Source organism: Cynara cardunculus, assembly GCF_001531365.2.
Source record: "Cynara cardunculus var. scolymus isolate 2C chromosome LG 3, CcrdV1, whole genome shotgun sequence".
In the NCBI taxonomy this organism is placed as follows: Eukaryota; Viridiplantae; Streptophyta; class Magnoliopsida; order Asterales; family Asteraceae; genus Cynara; species Cynara cardunculus.
Genome location: NC_037530.1, coordinates 20,910,976 through 20,916,981, shown reverse-complemented (window position 1 = coordinate 20,916,981; position 6,006 = coordinate 20,910,976).

Genomic DNA, 6,006 nt, shown 5'->3' with positions numbered 1-6,006 from the left:
TTCTGTACCCTAGCTCATGCTCTGTGGGGTGGAACTCCTTCATTGGATACAGTCGCGCATTAGGCTCTGCAGAGGGCAGCTTCTCTGCTAACATATCGCCAAAGACCAAACCAAAGAACCTTTGAACGAATAGATTTGGATGATTGAGGTCCTTGTTAGGACCTGTAAATTCAGCTTTGGTATTTGAACTCTTACTTTGAATKATCTYTWGGACGATTACAGTGCAGCGGAAACAATGATAAAAACAAAACAGAGTAATTAACCAAGAACACACAGATTAATATGAAGAAGATGAACACAATAGAATAGCTTCAAAGGTTTTTCAATTGATTGAAAATATAGACGATTACAATATGGAAGCACACTGAATACAAAGGCCTAAGCTGCTATTTATACTAGACCCTAACGACTTTTCTGACATGATCTAGAAAGTGAAATCATCTAAGTCGTCCAAATAAAGTCTATTAAAATCTAGTCACGTGAGAGACATCAGAGGTTCTGTCATTCTTGACTTGCACGATGAAAGAGTTTCTGATGCTAGTCCTCTGTTGTCTTCTGTGGAAGATACCCTTCTGTCAACACTTGCAGAATACTTTTTCATACTTTTACATGAAGTAAATATTAGAGCTAACAATTTCCCCCTAAGTATGAAAAGTAAAAATGGACAAATGAATGCAAGAAATGACTGATTGAAAGAATTACAAGAGGAAATTAAACTCATCCTCTGAAAAGAATTACATAAAAAAAATGAATTGATTTTTTTTTGCTCAGGCCTATACTATTACAGAAGATTAGTCCACAACAGAGTCTGGATAGTCATCTACGGAAAACTGCAGATCTGACTTGATGGTTCTGTATACTTTGAATATCCACTCTCTGAAGGAGACTTGAACTTTGATTGCTTCCAGAATAGCGGTCAGTTCGTCCGCCCTTAGATGCCCTCTGTGCACCTCTGCTACTACTAGGTTGAACACCCACTCAAGAGTCTCGGTCGAATACTTGTTCGCCTCTGTCGGATTAAATAACCTTAGAATCTCATCCTTGTCCAGGAAAACAAACCCAAAGATGGGATTTTGGACAATGGTGTTGGGATGACATCTAAGTAACCAACTTGGCCTGTTCTTCGGAGGGAAATCTTCAAATCTGTTTGGGCCAACCTCATCGCGATATCGAAGTCCTTCTGGCTGTAGTATTTTACTTAAGCGTGCATTACTTCGATCAGCCTTCTGAGGGAAGTCGAATAGCTTGACCTCCTCTCCATGTACTTGTTAAGAATTTTGTGCAAGAAGATAAGGTCAAATACACAGCGCTTGTGGAGGTCAGCATCTGTGAACGTGTAGAGGTTGCCGTCATCCCTCTTCACCACATATTAAGCATAAAGCACGGTCTTCCTCAGCATAGTCCTTGGAGATATGGTTTCAAGAGAAGTTATCATGTGCTCTGAGAAGACCTGCTAGCGTGGCCTTGTGAGCTTTGAGAAGTGGAACTTTGCAGCAGTAGAGGGCATTCCTGTAAGCTCTGGATCGTAAGGGGGTTATGTGTCCATGACAGAGTAACGCCACCGCAGAATCTCCTCCACAGTGGTTACGGGCTCTGTGCGCACTTGCTGCATGGGCATTTTGCTCATCGATTCAAGGATCTCAGTAACCCTTCCCACTGTGGCAGATTCTGGTATTCTGGTTTCTTCTTCTTCTAGTATCGGCCTCTAGGTGGACCCCTCTGGTAGGATTAGCTTGACAGTTCCTACCAGAGCGTCGAACGTACCCGTGGACGTTTCCTCTTTCGCCATTTTGGAGGAAGAGCCTTCTCCAGCTCTGGGGATGCGGGCTCTGCCCTTTCTTCCTTGTGCCTCTGCCAAAGACGCCTTTAACGCTTGAACGAGTTCTGGGTCGTCATACTCTTCTTCATTTATCTCCTCTTGTGTTTCAGAGCTTGACCCCTTCTGTGGCGACTCCTCTACTGCTTTACCCTTCCCTTTCCCCTTAGGCTATGGAGATTTATCTTTTGAGAACAGGGCAGCTGCAGAGTCCACTATCTTTAGTGGTTTGGTAGAGGTTGTCTTCTTAGGCTCTTCTGTTTTCTTCTCTGTCTTCTTCTCCCCCTCATGACGATCATGGTCATCACCTCCTTGATCGTCATGGATTTTGGTGGCTTCTACTTTGCAAGTGGTAAGGGGAGCCTTCTTTAATCGCCTCAGAATCCTAGTAGCCGCCTTCTCTATTTTCTCGATCACCAACTCAGCGTTCACAGAAGCGCTGCTTATGTCGATCTCTGTGGCCCACTTCATTTTAGAGAGGTTGCGATAGATTTCGCTTCTCAAGGTGTCACCCTCTTTGACGAGTTTTGAAGTGCAGTCTCTTATTGATTGGTTGGAAGCTCGGGCTTCTTTGAGGAGTTGGTCTGTGTTTGCGCACGATATCTCCTACGGCTTCAACCATCGCATCTAGCTCTCTGCGAGTGGCTAGATGGTTGATGTTTGCCCTGGAGGATTTGGTATCAACATCATAGGTGACTGCAGAGGAGAACATCTGCTTGATCTCATCCTTGAAGGCAGAATAGTCTGTGTAGCCGGCGGAGATGAAATCAGCAGCAAACTGGGCAGCTACCTCTGATAACTTTGTCTTCAGCTTTTGGATTGAGGATGGGTTGAGAGACAGAGCGATGAAGGCTTCTGCGAGGTCGTATTTATGAAGGACAGAGCTCTGAAGGGCTGAAAGAGTCGCCTTGAGTTTTGAACTTGTAGATGTCAACTCCTTCAGAGCCTCTGTGATTGGAGCAAATGCCTCTGTCGATGGTTGAGAGGTGAACAAGCTTTTCAACTCGTTCAACCTCTGGAATACCACTGTGGCGAAGGTTTCTAACTCCCCCTTCATCACATAGGCATCCTTGGAACCTAGATCACCAACACATGGTGACCTCGTTGCCTTGGAGTGTGAGGTGCCCTCAGCGACAGGTTTTTTGAAGTCAACTCGGGGACTTCCACAGGATTCTCGAACATCTCCTTTCGGAGAGCCTACCAGTCTTCTGTCGATATCTTGCCTAGTAGGTTCAGAGCCTAACTCGGCAGAGGGATCAAGTGTGGACTTTGGGCGTTCTAGACCCTCAATCTTTGTGACTCTCGCATATGCCTCTGAAGCATACTTTGGTTGGTCACTCAAGTGTGGAGAGGCAACGGATGCCTCTTTGGGTTGTGACGAGTCCTTGGGCGATTGGACTCTTATTTTAAAACTAGCATCCTTTTGAAAGGATGTTGGAGTATGTTGTGGTTTCCGGGCCGTGCATTCGACAGCGGACGAAAGAATGTCCTCTGCGAGGTTAGCTTGGGTTGGGCTCAGCGTGTGCACGCCTTTTTCAATAGGGGATCCCTCTAGAACAAGGTCCCTAGTAAAGTGGGTTGCACTGGGAGGAGGGCTAGGATGTGTGCCTTCGGCATCATTTACTCTTTCTATCTCCAACTCTTCCTCTTCGTCGTCTAATACGACCTCTGTCCCCAAATCAGCTACTTCCGTAGGCGCTTTAAACTTCTGTTGAATTTGGAAGATAACATCTTGTATCTGCTCTGTTGGGGACTCCTCGTGAACCACCTTGCGCAACCTTCTGCGCTTTGGAGCAGCCTCTGCAGGGCTATCTTGTATCACAGCCTCTGTGACCACAACCTCTGAGGGTTGGGCCTTCTTTGATTTATTCTTCTTAGGCTTTTGCAGAGGACTTCTTGGACCCTCTTCTTCTGCGGGTCTCATCTTCCCTTTCTTCTTCTCAGAAGAGTCGACACCCTTCTGAGTCTTCTTAGTCTTCTTACGTGGGGGACTTACTACTCTATGTCTTTCCTCACTCACCTCTCTAGCCTCTGCTGGCTCCTCCCTTCTTCCCTCTACTCTCATTTTTTGCACTTTCTCACCTAATGGGATACCTATGCGTGGAGGGGTTTCAGGAACCGGCTCTGGCCTCCTGTATCCACGTCTGTACTCTTTCCTATCTCCATGGCTAAAGTATTTGAGCATGGCCTTCGATAGAGGTCTGGGCTTCTGTACCCTAGCTCATGCTCTGTGGGATGGAACTCTTTCAACGGATACAGCCTCGCATTTGGTTCTACAGAGGGTAGCTTCTCTACTAGCATTTCCCCAAAGACCATACCAAAGAACCTCTGTAAGATAAGGTTTGGATGATTGATGTCCTCTTTGGCCTTCTTTTGCGCCTTTACTTTTGACTTCTCACCCCTCTGTGTAGCGCACTTCTTCTTGATTAAACCCACCATGTCTTTGAAGATGAGTTGTGCATAGTCAAGGGGCAGGTTGAAATATGTTCCATACACAATGGAAAGCATGGCGTGAGAGGTTTGGTCATGACTGCCGACTTTTCCTGTTAGACAACAATTCACTATTGAGAATAGAGTATTCCAGATTGGGGGAAGGCCTTTTCGTTTGAACTGAGTCCTTTTCACAATTTTAGTTTGGGCAGCATAGGAATGAAATTCAAGAAATTGAATTAGTTCATCATCTATTAGGGTTGGGGCGAAAGCATCCAAATTGAGAGATTCCAAGGAGGGTAGGCGGAGGGCTATTCGCAGGGTATTAACGTTTAGTTCCAAAGGTATAAGGGATTTGTTGATTGGGTGAGAAGCGTAACCAACAATGCTCAAACCAGAGTTATCCTGGGTAGTTATATATGAGCTTAGTAGGAATTGGGTGATATATGTTTCAGGTGTAGGTTTGGTGGCTGAAAGAGCATAATACAAAGGATGGTTACGAAGAATTTCAATGAGGGGATAGCTGAATTCAGGGAAACCTGTTGAAGATGGGGCGAAGAAATAATTATTGGGTTTCTTGACTAGAACAACTTTCTCTTATCGATTTTGAACAAATGATAGAGCGTGAGAAGTTAGGGCTTGGGATTAGGTTACCTCGTTGTCGCTTGAGACATTAACAGATTGAGTGGAGGCTGAAGATGAAGACATAGTTGCAGGTTTTTAGTGAAGCTCGAAATTTGCAGGTTCGTCGGAGAAGAAGGGTATTGTAAAGGTTTACGTTTTGGGGGGAAAGGGGTATTTATAGTGAGGGATTTGAAAGAGAACCGTTTATTGGGAGAAATAATGTGATGAGTGGCTATAGGGTGTGACGAATCAAAAATATGACATGCAATGTTGGGAAGACGCGCGATTGATGACGTGCACCCCCGTTTCTGACACGCGCGTGATTTGCTTTAACCATCCACAGAACCACACGAACCATATCAATAATAAAGAACTATAAGAGAGTTCTGTCAGAGGCCTAAGGGTAACAGAGCCTCTGTTATGTGCTGGGTCTTCTACTATGTTACACCTTTATTTACCTAAACGGTTTGAAAATCCTTAGAGAGATGAGTATTTGCTCAGTTCAAACCCACAGAGCCTCTGATAGAAGCGTCAGAGGTTCTGATGAATTGACATCTGAGAACAAGATACTTCAAAAGTTTTGGCACCTTCTGAGGTTTTGATTTTCATTTCAAAACTCCCCCTATGAGCCATCTTCCATGGCTCCCCCTCGAACTAAAAACCATTTAAAATCTTAAGAAAAAGTATCGATAGAGGATCCGTTCAAAGAGCCTCTGAGAGCTATCACAGAGGATCTGTGAAAAGACTTATGTGATTGAAAAAACATTCTTTTTTCTTCTTCAAAAGCTTTTATTATTTTTAAGCACATACTCCCCCTTGAACCTTGCAAGTCTCTGGAAGATAAAACCTGTTAACTGTGAAATCAAGTGAAGGTTAATCAAGAAATTAAAGCAATATACATAAAAAATATTATTAAAAGAAAAAACTATACACAAAAGGAGATTATTTAAAGAAAAACTTTTATACAAAAAGAATAAACAATAAGATATCCAACATCTAGAACTCTGGACATGCCATTCCTATTTTCTCAACAAGGAAATTAAACCTTTTCTCATCAAGGGCTTTTGTAAAAAGATCAGCCAATTGAAATTCAGATTTTACAAACTATAATTCGACATTACCTTCTTCTACATGAT